This window comes from Heterodontus francisci, chromosome 29 (genome assembly GCF_036365525.1).
Source record: "Heterodontus francisci isolate sHetFra1 chromosome 29, sHetFra1.hap1, whole genome shotgun sequence".
NCBI classification, from domain to species: domain Eukaryota; kingdom Metazoa; phylum Chordata; class Chondrichthyes; order Heterodontiformes; family Heterodontidae; genus Heterodontus; species Heterodontus francisci.
Genome location: NC_090399.1, coordinates 36,804,213 through 36,825,940, shown reverse-complemented (window position 1 = coordinate 36,825,940; position 21,728 = coordinate 36,804,213).

The following is a 21,728-nucleotide window of genomic DNA, read 5'->3' as shown; positions in this document are numbered from 1 at the left end:
ATTTTCTAAAGCTGGCAGTACGGTCCATCCAGACATTACATCAGCTTGTCTTTTGTTCTGAATAAACTGGTTTAACTGTTTTGTTTGCTCTACATGGGCTCGAAGTATCCGAACCCAGGCTTTCTCGTCTTTATCCTTTTTCTCTTTGTTTTGCGGGAGGGTATGGGGATTCCAATTGGACTTAATCAGCTTATTGATAAGCTTCTTGTTTTTAGTTGCCAAATGTCATGTAAGGGACCCGTCCAGTCCCCACTCGAGCTCTGCTTTTACACTGGCCATGCTTGGGTAGGATTAGTACTGTTTAAAGTCTACTCTCAGAGGTCCGCTTTTCTGTCCAGCGTTACTTGGAGTAAACCGTCACTTCGCCGACTGTCAGGTCACAAGTCCGTCACAATTCTTATAACAAACTTATGATAAAATACTTTGAGCAATGCCTGACAACGCATCTTAATGAACTACCTACCACCCTTTGATGGCTGGTCAGATCCCTTTACAGGTTCGGATATCTTAATGAGGAAAAATCCTCACCCGGTCTTCTGTGGGTGATGGTGGGCGATCCTCGACAACCTGCCGACTACGCCAATTGTTGGGGTGGAATAACTAAATGAATCACTCAACACCCAGATCAATCCAACCGTCAAAGAGTTTATTGTTTTACACCGGTAGGGAGCAGGCCTCTGGGCAGTCCAGGTACCACTCCAAAGAACAAAGAAAGTCTACAGGCCTTATACATTTACTCAGCCCATCCCGGCTGGATACAATCCAATCATAACGTTTATTGATTACATACATTACATACATTGCCAATCGGATGAATAATTAGGCATCATGTGGCTGCGTGATCAGCTCATGGTCAGTTCCTGACCATCTCATGATGTTCATCAGACAGTTTATCAACTGTCCTTGAGCCTCCATAATGATTCTTTCTACTTTCATCCTTATCAGACCCACATCCCTGATTTCTTGTGCAGCTAGCAGTTATACAAAGCAGCTGCCTATGCACTGATAGGAGAGGCCCTGCTAGGTCAGCCTAACTGTCTGTGTTTGCAGTAATATTTGCAGGAATGTGGTTGAGCTAACCTTGTCCCACAATGCCTTGGGTAAATACTCCATTTGTAACAATATGTGGCTATACTCCATCTCGTATATGTAGCTGCGTCGGCCACGGCTATCCTCAACACTTCCTTCCTATGTACTTTCAATTAACCTATCTGGCTTCTTTCTCCTTCTGTCTGGGTATCTTCTTCCATTTCCATTAGCTTGACTCTGCTCCCCCAACATCTCAGACAGTGTTGATCCTGAACGTTGACTTTGACAACCAACTCCACTTAATGGTTCTGACTGTGAAATTGATTGATTAATCTTAATCAAACACCCTGACTCACTTTGCTGTACTGATGGATTCTGTGAATCTTTCAGTTTCTTCGTGACCTGAATTTTCTTTCTGACTTTCACTTGGGACTGTAGGAATTTGGAATATAGGAGGTTTCTCATGCTCTCCCTTTGTCACATTTCCTCTTTCAGCAAATGTTCAACATGACACTGACGGAGTCTCTCTCCAACCTTCACTAGATATTTGAACACACCTAGTATTTTTATAACAACTCCAAACATAGACTTCTCTTATCACCTCTGTGGTTTTTCACCATGACCTTCTGACCTGCACTGAACTTTCTAAGTTTCATGCCTCATGTATCATCACGCATCTTCACACTGTCTTACTTTTCTCTAACTTTGCTATTGATGTCAGGCTTAAGCAAACTAAACCTTGTCCTGGAGCGTGTTTACACACTAACTCATAAGGAGACCAACCTGTTGTAGACTGTGGGGTTATTCTGTAAGAGAACAGAAAATAGTCTAGCCTGTGTTGAAGAGATACATGGAAAATGGAAATTACACTGAGCCTGTCACCTAGAAAATACTTCTGCAAAGACCTCTTCATAATTTGTACACTTCTTTCTGCAGCACCACTCGATGCTGGGTGATATGGTGGTGAGAGTGAGTGGAATGTTGTGATTGTGCGGGAGTGTGGTGAGTGAGGGTGAGAGTTGGATCAGGTAGAATGAGAGGAGGGACAGCGTGAGATGGAGGGAGCGAGGACTGGTTGAGGGAAGATGCAGTGGGTGAGAGAGTCAGGAGAGAGGAGCGAAGAAGGCGGTAAAATGGAAAGGGTTGGGGAGATTGGGAGAGGGTATCTGGGTAGGGGGAAGGGAGAGAGAGAGAGACAAATAGAGAGAAAGTGTGTGACTCAAAGTGAAAGTGAGAGAATGTAAGTGAGAGAGGGACAGATACGGTTGGGGGGGTGGGTGGTAGAGGAAGGTGAGAGAGATGGTTTGGGGAAAGAGAGACTGGGAGCTGGATGGAGATTGAAATAGAAAGTGCGAGCAAAAGACAAAGAGAGAGAGACGAAGAGAGAGTCAGAGAGCTTGATGCAGAGAAAGAGAGAGAGAGGGAGAAAGCAAGAGACTGAAAGAGAATGCGAGAGCAAGAGACCAAGAGAGAGAGAGACAAACAAAGATACAGACACACAGACAATGAGAAAGAAACAGAGACACAGACACTGGGAAACAGTGCTAGAGAGGGTGAGAAAGTGACAAGTTATCTTTATATAACTTCTTGAATGTTATAAAACATCCTGAGGTACTCATAGAAGCATTATAAAGCAAAATTTACACAAAGCCACATAAGGTGTTATTAGGTCGAACAGATGGGTTTTAAGGGGTGTCTTTAAGGAGACAGAGAGAGAGGTGGAGAGGGTTAAGGTCAGAAGGTCAGAAGAACTAGGAGCAGGAGTAGGTAATTCAGCCCCTCGAGCCTGCTCCACCATTCAATACGATCATGGCTGATCTCATCTCGGCCTCAACTCCACTTTCCTGCCCATTCTCCATAACCCTTCAACCCATTACTAATTAAAAATCTGTCTATCTCCTCCTTAAATTTACTCGATGTCCCAGCATCCGCCATAATCTGAGGTAGTGAATACCACATACACACGACCCTTGAGACAAGTAATTTCTCCTCATCTCTGTTTTAAATCTGCGACCCTTTATCCTAAAACTATGACCTCTCGTTCTAGATTGCCCCACAAGAGGAAACATCCTCTCTATGTCTACTTTGTCAATCCCCTTAATCATCTTAGATACCTCAATTAGATCTCTTCTCATTCTTCTAAACTCTGGAGAGTAAAGGCCTAAACTGCTCAATCTCTCTTCAAAAGACAAACCCCTCATCCCTGGAATCAATCTAGTGAACCTCCTCCAAACTGCCTCCAATGCAACTACATCCCTCCTCAAGTAAGGGGACCAAAACTGTACGCAATATTCCAGGTGCAGTCTCACTAATGCCTTGTACAGTTGCAGCAACACTTCCTGACTTTTATATTCTATTTCTTTAGCAATAAATGCCAAAATTCCATTTTAGGGAAGGAATTGCAGAGCTTAGGGCCCAGGCAGCTGAAGGCACAGCCACTAATGGTAGAACGATTAAAATCAGGCAAGATTGACAAGACAGAATTAGAGGAGTGCAGAGATCTCGGAGGTTTGTAGGGCATGAGGAGGTTACAGAGGTAGGGAGGGGTGTAGGGGCTCGGGGAGGTTACAAAGATAGGGAGGGTTGTAGGGCTTGAGGAGTTTACAGAGATAGGGAGGGGTGTAGGAACTGGAGGAGGTTGCAGAGCTAGTGAGGCATATAGGGGCTGGAGGAGGATCCAGAGATAGGGAGGGGTGTCAGGGATGAAGTGTGTTTTAAGATGATGTGGCTGAGGGACAGCATGTAGATGACAATGGGAAGGGCCAAGAATAGATCCTTGGGGAACACCAGAGGTAACGGTGTGGGAGCAGGAAGAGAAGCCATTGTAAGTGATTCTCTGACTACGATTAGATAGATAAGCATGGAACCAGGTGAGAGCAGTCCCACCCAGCTGGACGACAGTGCAGAGGCGTTGGAGGAGGATGGTGTGGTCAATCGTGTCAAAGGCTGCAGACAGGTCGAGAAGGATGAGAAGGGAAAGTTTACCTTTGTCACAGTCACACAGGATGTCATTGGTGACTTTGATAAGAGCTGTTTCAGTACGGTGACAGGGGCAGAAATCTGATTGGAGGATTCAAACATGGTGTTCCGGGAAAGAAGGCCATGGATTTGGGAGGTGACAACACGTTCAAGGACTTTGGAGAGGAACGAAGGTTTGGAGATGGGGCGTTAATTTGCAAGGACAGAGCGGGTCGAGGCTCCTGGAGGGGGTGGTGTTCGTCTGTTTTAGCGCCCACCCCCTCCCCTACTGCACTCCCGCCACTGGGGGTATTTTCACATGCCCAGCGATTCCTGCTGTCATTCAGTTGATGGAAGTCTGGGGATAAATATTCCATTCATGGACTGGAAACACTGGGACCCGCCTCTGGGCTGCTCTCAGTTGTTTTGTTTATTCATTAATTGAATAATTGATGTAACCGGATATTTCACTGCACTCTTGACCTGCTCTCTGAACTTGGACTGAGTCGCCCCATAAATAAATGTGTTTGTGCAGCAACTTAAATTCAACAGCATATATCCGACTTGTCCAAATGTATTAGAATCAAAATCAAAGTGAAATGCGATGTTAAAGTAAAACAAAACAAATACCAACCACAGAAGTATGAAGTTGCCGGAAATGCTGAAGAGTAAAATCACAGACTTCCTTCTGCTCTCCATCTCTGGGTCACTGTGATTCTTTCCCTTGCTCTGACCCCTCAGTCCCTTACGGACTCGACTGGCCACTAAAATGTGTCTGACTGTCAGAGCGTTGAGCAACAGAATTAAAGTGAATGGGATCAATGGGGTTAAAACCACATCAAATCTGTCAAATCCCACCCATCCGGGCTCTGTATAATAGCTTGGCTTAAAATAACAGTACATTGGCACATTGTCGATTATCTTTGCAGGTGCATATGTAAAGTAGAAGGGGATGTTTTTTAAACAGAGCAGAATGCAGGTTGTTGCTAGAACCACAGCCGCAGTTTTCTCGGTGCAATATTTTGTTTTCAGCTTCTGGCAACAAATGGCCACAAATCGATCAAAGGTGAAAGTGACGGTGAACCAGACAGAACAGTCTGTAGCTGCATGATTCAGGGGAAGTTTAACTCTACACACAGGGAGGATGTTCAAGAAAGATCCCAGGAAATAATAATGACCGATCTGGTTCAGTATGACCTGAAAGATAATGACCAGTAGATCCGCTGTTGCCATGGCCACCAGGTAACGAGTGGTGCAGGTGGAGAGGCCGCACTTTCCCCATGACAGGATCACAATCGCCAGTAAATTAACTGTAAGAGAGAGAAGGGAAAAGAGACTGAAAATTACTGATCAAACATTCTCTGTGTCTGACCCAGACAGTAAGGGCAGGACTTTAGCACCAAAAATGGGGTGGGGGGGGTCAGAGGTTAAAATTTAAAAATCTCAACCCTGAACCCAACCAACCTCTGACCTGCCCACTTCCAGGTTTAATGGAGTTGGGAAAGGGGACGGACAGACTACTGCTCCCAGAAGATGGGTTGGTAATTTAAATATTTGAATGAGGCTGGAAGTCTCTGATTTAATCTGTTTTACAGGTTTAACACTTTCCAGCTGGGTTTCCCCGTTATACCCCACACCACATAGAAAGACACCCGGGATTGGATCATCCTCCCACCCTCGGATCCCACCCAACCTTCGCCACGATAGGGCCCCTCCATTCCACAGGATCGGACACCACCAGGATTGGATTCTCCAAGAATTAGATGCCCACACGAGGATCAGACCCAAATGCTCCTGGGGTTCAACCCCAAGGCGCAGACCCGACACAAAGGCAGCATAGCTTGGACCCATACAGCTCCCATAGTGACAACGAGTGTGGAATATTCCAATGTTTACATCTGAGGTCCACACACCTATACTTTACAACAGAGTCCCTGCACAGGGATCAGGATCAGGAAACTGCAAGGGTTTTCATTCCCAGACCAAAGCTGGTGAGGAAGAGAGGAGTGGGAATGGCGAGTGAATGAAACAAAATGAATCAATTCCAAATGGGGCCATCGGAATGTCCCAGCAGGAGATAGTGGAGGGAAACTGGCCGGGAAATGGCCTCATGGTGTCTGTCAGGAAAGATTCTATATCCAAATGCACGGAGTGTAAGAAATAAACAAGATGAACTGCAGTTGCAAATTCAAATGGAAGGTTATGATGTGGTGGCCATTGCGGAGACGTGGCTGCAGGATGGTCGGAACTGGGAACTAAATATACCTGGTTATAAAGTTTAGAGGAGGGACAGGGGAAATGGCAGAAGGGATGGAGTAACCTTAGAAATAATATCATCTCATTGGTGAGGGAGGATATAATGAGGGGAAAGCATCCAGTGGAGAACTTATGGTTGGAACTGAGGAACAGAAAAGGATCTAAAACTGTAATGAGGGTTGTGTATAGACCCCCTGGTAGCAATTCTGAGGTGTTAGATTGGATAAATGCACAAATTAGGCAAGTGTGTAACAAAAGCAGAGTAGTATTAATGGGGGATTTTAACTTACACATAGATTGGGAGAGGCAGACTAGCACCTGTCAGAAAGGTAGTGAATTTCTGGAATGTGTCTGGGATAATTTCCTACAGCAATATGTCCTAGATGTAACAAAGGGACAGGCAATATTAGATTTAGTTATGAGTAATGAGCCAAATATAATTAGTAGCCTAACTGTGCATGAACATTTATCAAATAGTGATCACAACATGATCGAATTCAAGGTAGCGTTTGAAAGTGAAAAGCACGAATCAGCTACTAGAATTTTAGATATAAAAACAAGAGATGCTGGAATCACTCAGCAGGTCTGGCAGCATCTGTGGAAAGAGAAGCAGAGTTAACGTTTCGGGTCAGTGACCCTTCTTCGGAACTAGAATTTTAGATTTGGGTAAGGCTGACTTTACCGGGATGAGACAGAGACTGTCCACGGTAAACTGGGTAGATCTGTTAATGGGTCAATCGACTGAAGAACAGTGGAGAATATTTAAAGAAACATTTAACGAAATACAGAACGAGTATATACCCGAGAGGAAAAAGCTCCACTTCACAGAAAAAACAGCCATGGACAACTAAAGAGATTAGGGAAAGCATAAATCAAAAAGGGCTTACAAAAATGCAAAACGCAGCACAGATCGGTCCGAATGGAATCAATACAAAGACCAGCAAAGGGTCACAAAGCAGCTTATAAGAGCTACTAAAAGAGATTATGAAAGGAAACTTGCGAGGAACATCAAAATCAATAAGAAGAAATTTTATGGTTACATAAAGGGAAAGCGATTGGTCAAGAGCAACGTAGGCTGACTAAAAGCTGAAACTGGAGATATTGTCATTGACAATGGGGAAATGACAGATATGTTGAACAATTACTTTGCCTCAGTATTTACAGTTGAAAAAGGAGGATAACTTGCCGGAAGTCCCGAAAAATGTATTAGCTGATAGGGGACAGGGACTTAATACAATTAACGTAAGTAAAACATCAGTAAAAAGAAAATTAATGGAACTAAAGAGTGAAAAATCCCCAGGACCTGATGGTTTCCATCCGAGGGTGTTAAAGGAAGTTGGGGAGCACATTGTAGATGCCCTAACTATAGTCTTTCAGAGTTCCCTATATTCAGGAGTGCTCCCTCTGGATTGGAAAGTTGCACATGTTGCTCCACTTTTTAAGAAGGGTGAAAGGGGGAACCAAGTAAATTACAGATCAGTTAGCCTGACATCTGTGGTGGGCAAGTTGCTGGAGTCTATAATCAAGGATAGGGTGACTGAACACCGAGAAAAATTTCAGTTAATCAGAGACAGCCAGCATGGATTCATGACGGGAAGGTCATGCCTGACAAATCTCATGGAATTTTTTGAAGAGGTGACTAAGGTAGTGGACAGGGGAATGTCCATGGATGATATTTATATGGACTTCCAGAAGGCATTTGATAAAGTCCCACATAAGAGACTGTTAACTAAGGTAGAAATCCATGGAGTTGAGGGCAAATTATTGACATGGTTAGGAAGTTGGTTGAGTGGTAGGTGACTGAGAGTGGGGATAATGGGTAAGTACTCCAATTGTTAGGCTATGACGAGCGGTTTCCCGCAGGGATTTGTGTTGGAGTCTCAATTATTCACATTATTCATTCATGACTTGGATGATGGCATATTAATCATATATCCAAATTTGCTGATGATACAAAGTTAGGCGGCATTGTAGACAGTCTAGATGATAGCATAAAATTGCAAGGAGATATTGACAGACTAGGTGAGTGGGCAAAACTATGGCAGATGGATTTCAATTGCAGGCAGGTGTGAGGTTATCCATTTTGGACCAAAAAAAGATAGAGCAGGGTACTTTCTAAATGGGACGAGCTTAAGTACAGTGGATGTCCAAAGAGACTTGGGGGTTCAGGTGCATAGATCTTTAAAATAACACGAGCAAGTGCAGAAAATAATCACAAAGGCTAATGGAATGCTAGCCTTTATATCTAGAGGATTGGAATATAGAGACACAGAGGTTATGCTGCAGCTGTACAAAACCCTGGTTAGACCCCACTCGGAGTACTGTGAGCAGTTCTGGGCACCACACCTTAGGAAGGATCTATTGGCCTTGGAGGGAGTGCAGCATAGGTTTACAAGAATGATACCTGGACGACAGGGGTTAAGTTACGAGGAGAGATTACACAAATTAGGCCTGTTTTCGCTCGAATTTAGGTGATTGAAATCTTCAAAATATTAACAGGAAAAGACAGGCTAGATAAAGATAAACTATTTCCACTGGTTGGAGATTCTAAAACTAGGTGGCACAGTCCAGAAATTAGGACCAGAATATTCTGGAGAGATGTTAGGAAGCACTTCTTCACACAAAGGGTGGTAGAGGTTTGGAACTCTCTTCCACAAACAGCAGTTTAAGCTAGAACAGTTGTTAATTTCAAATATGAGATAGTTAGATTTTTGTTAAGCAAAGACATTAAGGGATATGGGCCAAAGGCAGGTATATGGAGCTCGGCTGCGAATCAGCCATGATCTCACTGAATGGTGGGACAGGCTCGAGGGGCTGAATGGCCTACTCCTGTTACTATGTTCCTATCTTCATCCTGTGTAATAGACAGATAATAAAATTCACCACTCATGACCCAAAGATTCTCAGGACCATGTTGGGGTAAGGGGATTAATCATCACTAAAATAACTAAAGTGTTTACAGTAACTGGACGCAGAGAAAGAAATGTCATTATAGAGAGGATTAGAATGATGTAACAGTGCTGTCCTGCTGTTTAACTATCAGTAAGTAGTTAACATCTGTTTCTGTTGGAGCAGTTCAATAGGAGACAGAGCAATATCAATACATTTCACTTTATACACTTATTACCAAACATCAGCAAAAAACACTTTGAAATCAATTACATTGTTAAAACACAGAGGCAGTTTAATGGAATGGAGAGATCAGATACCTGAAACAATGATTTCAAAATAGAACCGAGTTGTACAATTGTACTCAGTACAATTCCACAGTGACAGATACTCCCAGTAATACATGGTCACTGGGATCAGGTGTTCCACTCTGGTTAGTGACCCACACTCAGTACAATTCCACAGTGACAGATACTCCCAGTAATACATGGTCACTGGGATCAGGTGTTCCACTCTGGGTAGTGACCCACACTCAGTACAGTCCCACAGAAACAGATACTCCCAGTAATACATGGTCACTGGGATCAGGTGTTCCACTCCAGCTAGTGACAGACAGTCATTTTGATTTTACACTGACTGATGCTCCCACTAATACCTTCACTCAGAGAGCTGCCTTCAGTGAGGTCTAATTCAGCATTACACGATATTCCACTAAATGCAATAACTTGATAATTCAGAGACCCTGTCAGTTACAAACAGAGGTTTATTATCAGCTGAGACAATGGAATAAAACTGCAGAGATAATTCAGGATATTTGATGTAGGGAAATGATATCACCAATCGGGTGTCTGTATAACGGTGACCACTAGATCAGCATTTAACATTATCAGTCACAGAGTAAAACCAGAGACCAGCTCACACACAGATTTACACAACTTCAATGGTTATAGTCACTTACCAGGAACACCAATAACAGCAAGAATTGGGTAATATATTTTTGAGATAATGTCAATTGTTCGTCCCATTTTTGTGTGGTGAAGTGTCCCTTCGTACTGCAGACAATCTCTCTGTTTTAAACTCTGAGGTGACACATTGCCAGAGCCTGTAATTTATACCCTGTGGGATCTCCCCAGGGATATTGAGGTTGCAACATCCCTTAAACTGTTTTTTTAAATTGAAAAAACAGATTACAACATCGAGTTCAGTCTGTGCATTGATACAATCTATTTATTTTGAATATTAAACTGGTAAACTCCAAAAACTGGACAATTCTGATCACATTAATTAACTAATGAAAATTTGAAGCTGTATTCTCCCAGCAATGAGGTTGTTCTTTCAAACACCATCAGTCCCATCTCTAGATCTCATGTTGTTTCAGTGATGTCCTTCACTCCACTGTGGTTCGGGTGGTGAAGAGCAGATTGTGGCCATCGTCCATCTGGGCCTTGAGCTGCAGGCTCTCATTGTAAAGCACAGAGAACTGGGACTGCAGGCAGTGAAACTCTGGGGAGTCCTTCACCATCTCACTGGCAAGAGTCTTCAGCTGTTCCTGTGGCGGGGAGAGTGGGGAGGAGACACAGGACAAGGACAGGGTCCACACCATGTCTGACCAATCAGAGTAAACACAGGAACAGGAGGAGGCCATTTAATCCCCTTGAGCCTGTAATACAGAAAAAGAAGGCCATTCAGCTCCTCGAGCCTGTAACGGAGGACCAGGAGATATCAATTCAGCCCTCAAGGCTCTTCCGTCTTTTGATGGAAGTGGAGTGGATAGTGGAACAGGAAATTAGGGAGTAGACGAGAGTTTTAAAGTGTCAGAGAGTATCTCAGCTGGAAGAAGGGGCTGTGGAATCTTTTACCTCCACCAGAGAGGATAAATGGGACCACGGAATAAAATTTTATGAAAAAAATGACACCTCCAACAATAGAGCACACACTCAGTACAGACCCCCTGACAGTGCAATACTCCCTCAGCACTGGTGACAGTGCAGCACTCCCTTAGTATTGAACCTCTGACAGTGGAGCACTCCCTCAGTCCTGATCCTCTGAAAGTGCAGCACTCCCTCAGTACTGCCCGTCCAACAGTGCAGCTCATCCTCACTTCTAACACCCTGACAGTGCAGTACACCCTCAGTAACAACCCTCTGACAGTGCAGTACACCCTCAGCAACAACCCTCTGACAGTGCAGTACACCCTCAGCAACAACCCTCTGACAGTGCAGCACACCCTCACTACTGACCCTTTGACAGTGCAGCACTTCCTCAGAACTAACCCCCTGATAGTGCAGCCTTCCCTCAGGACTGTACCACTGACAATGCAGTACACCCACCGGACTGACCCTCTGACAGTGCAGCACTCCCTCAGTACTGTTCCTGTGACATTGCTACGTGGCCTCAGGACTGACCCCCTCACAGTGCAACACTGTCACAGTACCGACCCTCTGACAGTGCAGAACGCCCTCAGTACTGACCACCTGAGAGTGCAGCGCTCGCTCAGTAATGACCCTCTGACAGTGCAGAACGCCCTCAGTACTGACCACCTGAGAGTGCAGCACTCCCTCAGTACTGACCCTCAGACAGTTTAGCGCCCCTTCAATGCTGACTGTCCAACAGAGCAGCACTCCCTTAGTACTGACCCTCTGGCATTGTAGAACTCCCTCAGTACTGACTCTCTGACGGTGCAGCACTACCTCAGTACTGATCCTCTGAGAGAACAGCGCTCCCATGTGGAAATATGATGTTGTGGCTATAACAGAGGCCGAGCTCAAAGAAGGGCGGGACTGGGTGTTAAATATTCCCGGATACAAGGTGTTCAGGAAAGAAAGGAAAGGGAAAAAGAGGGAGTGATGGCGGTGTTGATTAAGGAGAGCACTGTAGTGCTGGAGAAAAAGGATGTCCCAGAGGGGTCGAGGACAGAATTAATTTGGCTCGAGCTAAGGAACAAAAAATGTGCAGTTACATTGCTCGATGTTGTCTATAGGCCACCAGCTGGTGGGAAGGATATAGAGGAAAAAATTTACAAAGAAATTATAGAGAAGTGCAAAATATACAGGGTAGTTATAATGGGGGACGTTAATTATCCAAATATAGACTGGGATAATAGTTGTGCAAAGGGCAGTGAGGGGCAAAAGTTCCCAGAGTGTGTTCAGGAAAATGTTCTACAAAAGAATGTTGCTAGTCCAACGAGAAAGGAGGCACTGATAGACTTGTTTCTTGGGATTGAGGTGGGCCAAATGGATCAAATATCGGTTGGAGAGCATTGAGGGGATAGTGATCATTATATCATAAGGTTTAGGCTGACTATGGAAAAGGAGAAAGAGCAATCCAGGATAAGAATAATTAACTGGGGGAAGGCCAACTTCAATAGGGTAAGAATGGAGCTGGGGCTTTTGTCTAACCAAGTGTATGAGCCTTATTCTTACATTGTGCAACAACATGAATAAAGTAAATTGATAGTTAAAGAAAGGACTGAGTTTCCTCCTCTTTGTACTAAGCCATTAACCGTAGCCAGTGGATCAGGTGGAGGGTGGCTGTCCTGTAACCCCGATATCCCAAACACCCAGCCTGAGCCTGAATTAAGAGGACTTAGTCCCACGTGACGGCCAGGATCAAGTGGCTGAAGGGAATAAAGGGACCAAGGGGGAGTAAACTCCACACCACGGTTTACATAATTGGCGTCCCTGTGTGGGCACGAGGATAAATCTCTCCATTGAATCAGCGGGAGGCTTGAGCCGAACCAAATTGGCAAAGTACAGAGAGAACAGGAACTTAGGGGTTAATTCGTAGCTACTAACATAAGATGACGAATCAAAGGGAATCTCCAAACCCTGGAGACCCGGATTGTTTTGATTGGAAGGGATTCCTCCAAAAATATGTAATAGGGAAGTGGCCGCAATACGGGGCATATGTAAGTCACACTAGCGACAAGGAAAACCCTTTGGAAGATTGCACAAGCAAAGAAGTTAGCTCGGAAATTTAAAAAAATTCAGAAGTCAGTAGCTATCGGCTGTTTACTTGAGGAATGGATAGAATGCCAACAGCAGGCTAAAAATGAGCAGAACAGACTAGAGGAAGAGATTAAAAAACTCTGTGGGGAAACAGCCCACCTTAGTGAAAAAGTAACTGATTTGCAGGGACAGGAAAGTGCAGATTTGATGCATATGAACCAATATCAGTTACAGTGCGAAAAACTAGTTACGGAAAGAAGTAGGCGAGAGGGAGAAGCCCAAGCAGCTAAAGCTGAGGTGGAAGAATGGAAACAGCAATGTAGTAATTTAAAAACTGCCATGAATGTGCTTCAGAGAGTAGCTCAGGAAAAGAGAAGTAATACAGGTGATCACACAAAGTGTCAAAAATACATAGCGAGACTGCAAGAGCAGCTAGCTGTGCAGAGAGGTATAATCTGTGCTTATGCACCCGAAGGAAGTGAGGAGAACGGTGAAGGGGACATAGATTGGAATGAGTTAGCAGATGAAGCAGCTAGATACGGCCATGATGACGGAGACCCTCTACTCGAAGATCCTCCGCCAGCATATGTGCCAGAGCCAAAGGAGCCATTGACCCCCATGGCCCCCCTTGTGACCACCAGGGCAGCGATAGGGGCAGATGGCCAGGTGGCAGCTGACCCACGTATGACATATTCCACTCCAATGGGGGTACAGCAATTGAGGAATATTGCGAAAGACATGGGGACCTGCGCACCCGGGGATGATCCTAGGGAACTGTTCCAAGCGGTCAGTCAACAGAGAGGAATACACAGCTTAGATGATGCTGAAGAAAGAAAATTAATTATAATGTGCCTACACCCACACATACACTCCGCCCTACCGGAGGACCAAAAACTCGGTAGAGGCACAAATGAGGCTTTAAAAGAACAAGTATTAAACGTCATGGGCGCTAACAGAGGGGACTCAGTGGAGGCGCTAACGAAATGCTATCAAAGAAAAGGTGAACACCCTGTCACGTTTGCGGCCCGCATCTGGGCGGTGTTTCAAAGGGTATATGGCGCAAACCTAGATAGAGCAAATCCAACGCCAGAGATTAGAAACCAATGGCTGAGAACGCTGGTGCCGCATGGCACCGGGGAGTCAAGAAGGGCACTGGATCAATTTGATCCCTCTGATGACATGCACACAGAGGCTTGGGTACTCAGGAGGATGGTTAGAGCATGGGAGAAGGAAACAACAAAATTCTCCAAGGCCCCTGGGGGAAAGGCGATGCCTGTCAAAGATCAGACAATAGCATGGAGAAATGAAGGGAGGGGAACTACACAGGGGACACCCCACCCAGCCTTTCAGACAGGAGGAAGGGGTAGAGGCATTGGGAGAGGAACCGTCCCAGGAACAGGGAGAACTCCGGGCGGGCCAACCCACAGCTATAACTGAGGCCAGGAGGGACATTTCAAAAGAGAATGCCCAAATCTGAGACAAGAAATTGCAGGTCGGGGAGGAGGTCAGGACAAACGCCAGAGCCTACCCGCGGAAGGACCGAATAGGTCAAATCCTCAATGTAATATACTAGAGATAGCACTGTCTTCGGGATCGTACCCTGAACCCCAATGACGGTCGCAGGCCTCTCCGTTATGGGTGTGTGACGCACGGTGGGATAACACAGGGAGACCCCTAGTGAATGGTAGGGTTGGAGGCCGCCCTGTCACGTTCTTTTGGGACACTGGAGGATCCCGAACCACCGTAAACACCACCAATGTTAGATTGGAAAACTCAAAGTAAACTTGTTTTAAACGGATTCACAGGACATTCACAAGTGGGATATGTGAGCGTACTGTTGGAAGTCAGTGTGGGGGACATAGCAATAGAGCACTCAGTGGTTCTCATTAAATTACCCAGAGAACAAGAACATATATTAGGGTGTGATTATATGGCTAAAGCAGGACTCTGTTTTGACCCTGTTAATTGCGTGATTTGGCAAATGCCCTTGGGCATGGGTAGTATAGATCACACATCCGTCCCGGTGGGGGAATACCAGGATAGGATATGCACGTTCGGGGAAATGTGGACAAGACCAGAAGAAATGAGTAGCGATTGTGAAGTACAACAAATTATCACATGGAATTCAGTAGTATTTGCTCGACATAAACATGATTGTGGGAAAATGACCGGAAGTGTGGGTATACAGGGTCCAGACCCCAAACCACAGAAGCAGTATGGTTTTCCGAAACAGGCAGAAGAGGAGGTGGAAAAGGTGATGCAGAGTTTGCTGCTACAAGGGATATTAAGACCGGTAGCCTCCACTAACAGCTCGCCTATTTGGCCGGTGAGGAATCTGGACGGTAGCTGGCGACTAACGATAGACTATCGAGAATTAAATAAGGTAACCCCGTTAATGGCCCCCACCGTAGCAACTAGCCCAGAGACGGTAGTTAAACAAAATGAGGACACACATTGGTTCACGGTTTTAGACATAAGTAACGGTTTTTGGTCTGTTCCACTGGAGAAAGAATGCCATTATAAATTTACGTTTACCTTCCAAGGACAACAATATACATGGACCACCCTGCAGCAGGGATTTCATAATTCCCCGTCTATATTTCACCAATGTCTAAGGGGAGGGTTAAAAGGGTTCTCAAAGCCTGAATGTCTGGTGCAGTATGTAGACGACTTACCGATTTACTTCTACAAACTGAAACGGAAAAGGAACATTATCAGTTACTAAGTGAATTACTACAATTGTTACACGAATTGGGACTAAAAGTAAACCCTAAAAAAGCACAGGTTATGAGACAGAAGGTTACTTACTTGGGAATGATCTTGACACCGGGAAAGAGAGAAATTGACCAACGAAGGGTAGTAGCTGTTGGCAGACTCCCTGGTCCCGAGGGATGTAAAAGGGTTGAGATCCTTCCTGGGTTTGGTGGGATATTGCAGGGATCACATTGATGGATTCGATACAAAAGCGGCCTCATTAATGGAGTTATTGAAAAAGAATGTGGCGTGGGAGTGGAAAACTGAACACACACAGGCCATTTCAGATTTAAAGCAGACACTCGCTGCTGCGCCTGCTCTGAAAGCCTTTTTCATTGGAGGTAGCTACCACAGACACCACCCTCTCGGCAGTTCTGTTGCAGGAGACACACGGAAAATTGAGACCAGTAGCGTATGCTTTGAATATGCTTTCACCGGTAGAGCAGGGGTATACGACATGCGAGAAGTTAGCAGTTTTTTGGGCAGTACAGTATTTTACTTACATAGTGGGACTGAACCCACTTACAATACTGACAGAACATACCCCCGTACAGTTACTATTAGACGGGAGGATCAAAGACGGGTCAGTAAGTCAGAACCAAATTGCTCGGTGGACACTATTGCTGCAAGGAAGAAACATAAGCGTAAAAGGGGTAAAAACTACCACTATGTTGGCAGACAACCTAGTGTATCAAGGAGAGAAACATGAGTGTCAAGTCATGATAGCAAATGATCCTAAGGGACCATTTGTATCAAAACAAAGAGGAGGGGGTAGGAGTGGATTGGAGAAAGCAACGGAGACCGAAAGCAACGATGCAAAGGAAAAAGAAGAACCCCACTTCAAAATTTTTGTGGATGGTTCCTCATCAGTACAGGATGGCGAGAGGAAAACTGGGTGTGGGATATATGTAGAAAACGAACACGGTCAGGAAAAGTTTAGCGCAGCCTTAAAATTGCCTAAAACCATGAGCGCACAGGCGGCAGAATTAGCAGCCGTCGTATATGTGGTTGGCCACCCGGAATACTTCCCGGCTGGATCGGTTATCTATTCTGATAGCATGTATGTCTGTAATAGCCTCACGGAACATTTGCCCTTATGGGAGGCGAGGGGTTTTGTCTCAGCGGATGGGAAGACCCTTCCATCGGCTCCATTATTAAGATACATCTTTGAAGGAGCACAGGGGAAAGGATATGGGATCACGAAGGTAAAAGCTCATTCAAAACTTACTCCGGAAGGGAACAGGAAAGCGGATGAGCTCGCCAAACAAGGTGCTGTTAGTGGGCAGGAATGGCAGCCACCGATTGAGGACATTGGGGAACAGAAAGGGAAACAGGTTAAGGTAATGGATTTGACAGAGGAGCAGAAGAAAGATGGAGAATTGAAAAAACTGCTAGAAGGAGTAGAGTCAGATACATACAAAGAGTACAAGGGGATCTATATTCAGGACGGAGTGGTTTTATATGAAGGAAAATTTGTAGTGCCAGAGGCGGGACGAAACCAAATAATCCACTGGTACCATGACTTATGGGGACATAAAGGGACAGAGAGCACCCTGGAAAGGATAAAGGTGGTGTGCTGGTGGCCTTGAATGAAAGGTGACATGGAACACTACATCAAGAATTGTTTGATCTGTGTACAACACAACCCTGATAGGAATGTCAAGAAAGGGGCCCTCCGACATACTAGACCAGTAGAAGGGCCTTGGACTAATTTACAGATAGACTATGTCGGGTCCTTACCCCCCACTCCAGGAGGGTTTAAATACATTCTAGTAATAGTAGATACGTTTTCCAAATGGGTGGAAGCTTTCCCAACCAGAACAAATACAGCCAAAATCACCACAAAAATACTGTTAGAAAGGGTATTCACTCGGTGGGGTTTACCCTGAAGCATAGAATCAGATCAGGGAACACATTTTACAGCCCAAGTTATGCAAAATATAATGACCCTCTTTGGGGTTAAACAGAGATTCCACATGCCCTATAGACCACAGTCTAGTGGAATTGTGGAAAGGATGAATCGGACATTGAAAAACATGATAGCTAAAATGGTACAGCAGCACAAGACGACCTGGCAGGTCGTCCTGCCCTATGTGTTGCTGGTCATCAGGAATATTGCGGCTTCATCAACAGGCTATACTCCCTATAAACTCATGACGGGAAGGGACATGAGTGGAATGGAGGGGTTCGTAGGTTTGGACTTGTCCGAACCCGAGGTGGACAGTATTGTATCAGAAAAATGGGTGCAACAACTAGTAGAAACAGTGAGAGAAGCAAATTACGTGGCAGCTCACCAACAAGGAAAGAAGAGACAGCAAAGCAAGGCTTATTTCGATGCGAAAGCCAGCCCAATAGAGTTGAGCCCTGGACAAAGGATAATGATCAGAATATACCAGCCCACCTCATTCTTGAGTCCAAAGTTCAGCGGTCCCGATGCGATAGTAGATAAAGCTAGTCCATCTGTACACAAAGTATTGATGGCACCAGATAAGTGTGGCTGGTATCACATTAATCAGTTAAAGTTAGTCGGAGAAAAACAAAATAATCACAGTTGGCATGTGATGCTTGATGATACTGATGTTTCAATCGAAGGACAGGGAGATCAAGAGCAGGATCAATTGCAGATCCAAGCGGAAGTGGTTGAAAGACAATCTGATGTTGTACGTCCACATACAGAGAGAAATCGAGGGAAAAAACAAAAGAAAAATAAAGAAAACAGGGGAAGTAAGTGGGCTAGAAGAAATGGACGGTTAGAATCAGAAACAAATTGGGAACAAGATCTCGACAGTCTGGCTCAGTGTATGGAGAGACTGGACTTAAAATAGGATAAGAAAGAAACTGTAAATAAGAGCAGAAATTACACTTGTATATTACAGGTCCAGCCCACAATGAAGAGGGTGATACATTTCATTGCTATTGGATTGACCATATTTGGGACTGTAGGTGAACCCGCATCGGAACTGTCACGACGAATGAACGCGCCTGAAGCAGTGTCGACATGGGAAGACTATCCCATGGCCAGAAACAACTTTGCTCTGCAGATCAAGATAGTTCGAACCAAGAAAGGAAAATGCGAAGATTTAAATTTGTATGATGCAGTAGTGGATGGGATGGCGTCCGCGGGAAAAACATTGGGTATACTGGAGGGAATAGAAGTTTGACCTTAACTAACAAACAGAATGTCAGGTACCTGTGATGAGGATAGAGGAAGATATTATGCTGGGGCAGTGTTTCATATTCCCAAACACGGGAGAAATTTGACCTACCCTTTAAAGAGAGTCCATAACGTGGGCAAGTACCAAGAGGGTATCTGGATATCTTTAAGTAACACACCATCTCATGCCATTGTAATGGATGGTGTTGAGAAAGGGGTAGATTTGTCAAAATGTCATCAAGGGGGGAATCACTGGGCCTGTCCGGAAGAGACAACGAGACAGAAACTTACAAATTGCGGGCTCAGCACCTATGAAAATTGTTCATTGTCCATTTTGCCTGTTAATAACCAGACCTTTTTACAATATGCCCTTGTGGGGCAAACGTATTACACAGCCACGGCTGCTATGAACTGCAACAAGGGATGGAAACAGTGCCCTCTGGAGGGACACAATGTAGCCATTCGCAATGTAACCTCGGACTTGGTTGTTGGTGGACAAGTCCTGCCTAAGCCAATAACGAGGATAGTGATAAAGGAGAACCTCACGGTCTGACGTACTGATACAGATCAAGAGGTACGGGAATATATTGCCACCGAATTACCACCTATCCCACACCTAACAGCGGATTGGGCACAAATAGCAGAAGAGGCAAAAGAGATAATTCATCAATGGAATAAACACACTAAAACAATTAGAACTCATGCCGACAAGGCAAATGAATTGTTGCGAGACCCAGGATTTTGGAGTAAGTTTTGGAATTGGGGATCTAATGTTCAGATGCATCCATAGGTCAGAATTGTATCACATATTGCTGTCATAGTGATTCTATGTGCACTAATAATTGCTGTACTCAATGTATATCAGCTTAGAAGGTGGAAAAATGAACTTTTGCGAAGATTGGATGATGGGACTATAATAAAACAGACGGAATGGTTATCAATATTAAAAAAACTGTGCATACTATGTTGAATCAACGTATCTTTTTATATGTAACAGTATTGCACGCCCATTGGGGGACAATGACGTTCTCAGGAATGGTTCACAGAGAAGGGAAACTTGATGATCCTAAGATAAGTATCTTTGGATCATGAGGGGGGAGATGTTGGCCAGGGGCTGCAAGAAATACAGAATCTGTTACAAACTGCTGGGATTGTTTGTGTCCTGTAGTAACCTGGAGCTCAGACACTGGCCTGTGCTGGTAAAAAACAGTTTGAACTAATTAATTTATGTGACAAGACAAAGAAGAGGACACAGGAAGAGGGCCTTATTTGGACATGGCGTGATTTAGATTTAGATTTAGAGATACAGCACTGAAATAGGCCCTTTGGCCCACCGAGTCTGTGCCGACCATTAACCACCCATTTATACCAATCCTACACTAATCCCATATTCCTACCACATCCTCACCTATCCCTATATTCCCCGACCACCTACCTATACTAGGGGCAATTTATAATGGCCAATTTACCTCTCAACCTGCGAGTCTTTTGGCTGTGGGAGGAAACCCACGCAGACACAGGGAGAACTTGCAAACTCCACACAGGCAGTCCCCAGAATTGAACCCGGGTCGCTGGAGCTGTGAGGCTGCGGTGCTAACCACTGCGCCACTGTGTGAGATACTGGGGTCTTTGGGCCTGGGCCAATTAGGAGAAGATACGAATGAGGTGAGCAGGCTTAAACCAACCGGAAAGACACAGCTCAGTTCTGGAGAGATAAGAAGGAGAATAAGAAGAGAGTTTTTTGGGCATAGAGCCAGCAAAGACTCCGGAGACCAACCATCGTGGAAGTGGAAGACCCTGCGTGCGCAACGTGGCGACGACGTAGATGAGAGAGAGAAAACGGAACACCTGGCCAGTGTTAACTCTCCCTTTTTCGGGTACTATTCTTTGTTTTCTGTGACTAGGTCAGGGAAAGGTCAGAGGAACCTCGTGGGTGTGCTTATGAATTCTAGCCAGTTTTGTTATTAACTGTATAACTCAGTTTGAGTTGCAGGCTTTTGTCTAACTAAGTGTATTAGCCTTATTATTACATTGTAGAACAATGTGAATAAAGTAAATTGATAGTTAAAGTAAGGACTGAGTTTCCTCCTCTTTGTGCAAAGCTATTAACTGTAGCTGTGGATTAAGCTGGAGGGTGGCTGTCCTGTAACCTGATATCCCAAACACCCAGCCTGAGCCTGAATTAAGAGGACCTAGTCCCACGTGACGGCCAGGATCAAGTGGGTATAGGGAATAAAGGGGACAAGGGGGAAGTTGACTCCGCGCCACGGTTTACTTCCATGTGCTGAGGTACAAAGAGGTCGAGAGGCATCAAATCCTTTGGTGTGCTATAGTAACCAAGGATTCTTGCTTTTTATATAGAGAAAAGTTGGAGAGCTGAGGTGAGATAAGAGAAAGAAAGCTTTACAACACTGGATATTTTACTGAGAATTTTTATTTAGGACCTTCACATTTTGAGACTGAAGCACTGCCTGCAGCGTTAAGAAGGCACTTGCCCTGCAAGGCATCAGGCAGCACAACCAGGTAGATCAGCTTGCAAACTGTGAAGTCAGAATGCAAAGTTTACAACAATCATCGAGTGAGGGAGGAGTCAAACCTTCAATCTTCTGATCTGTAGTTTGACACATTTTCCATTACACCACTAGCCCAAGAAGTGAGTGGCGAATGGCAGCTCACATCCTGCACAGGTGTGGTGTTAGCAAGTCCACAGGAAAAAATGGAAAGTAAACTAAAGTTATCCT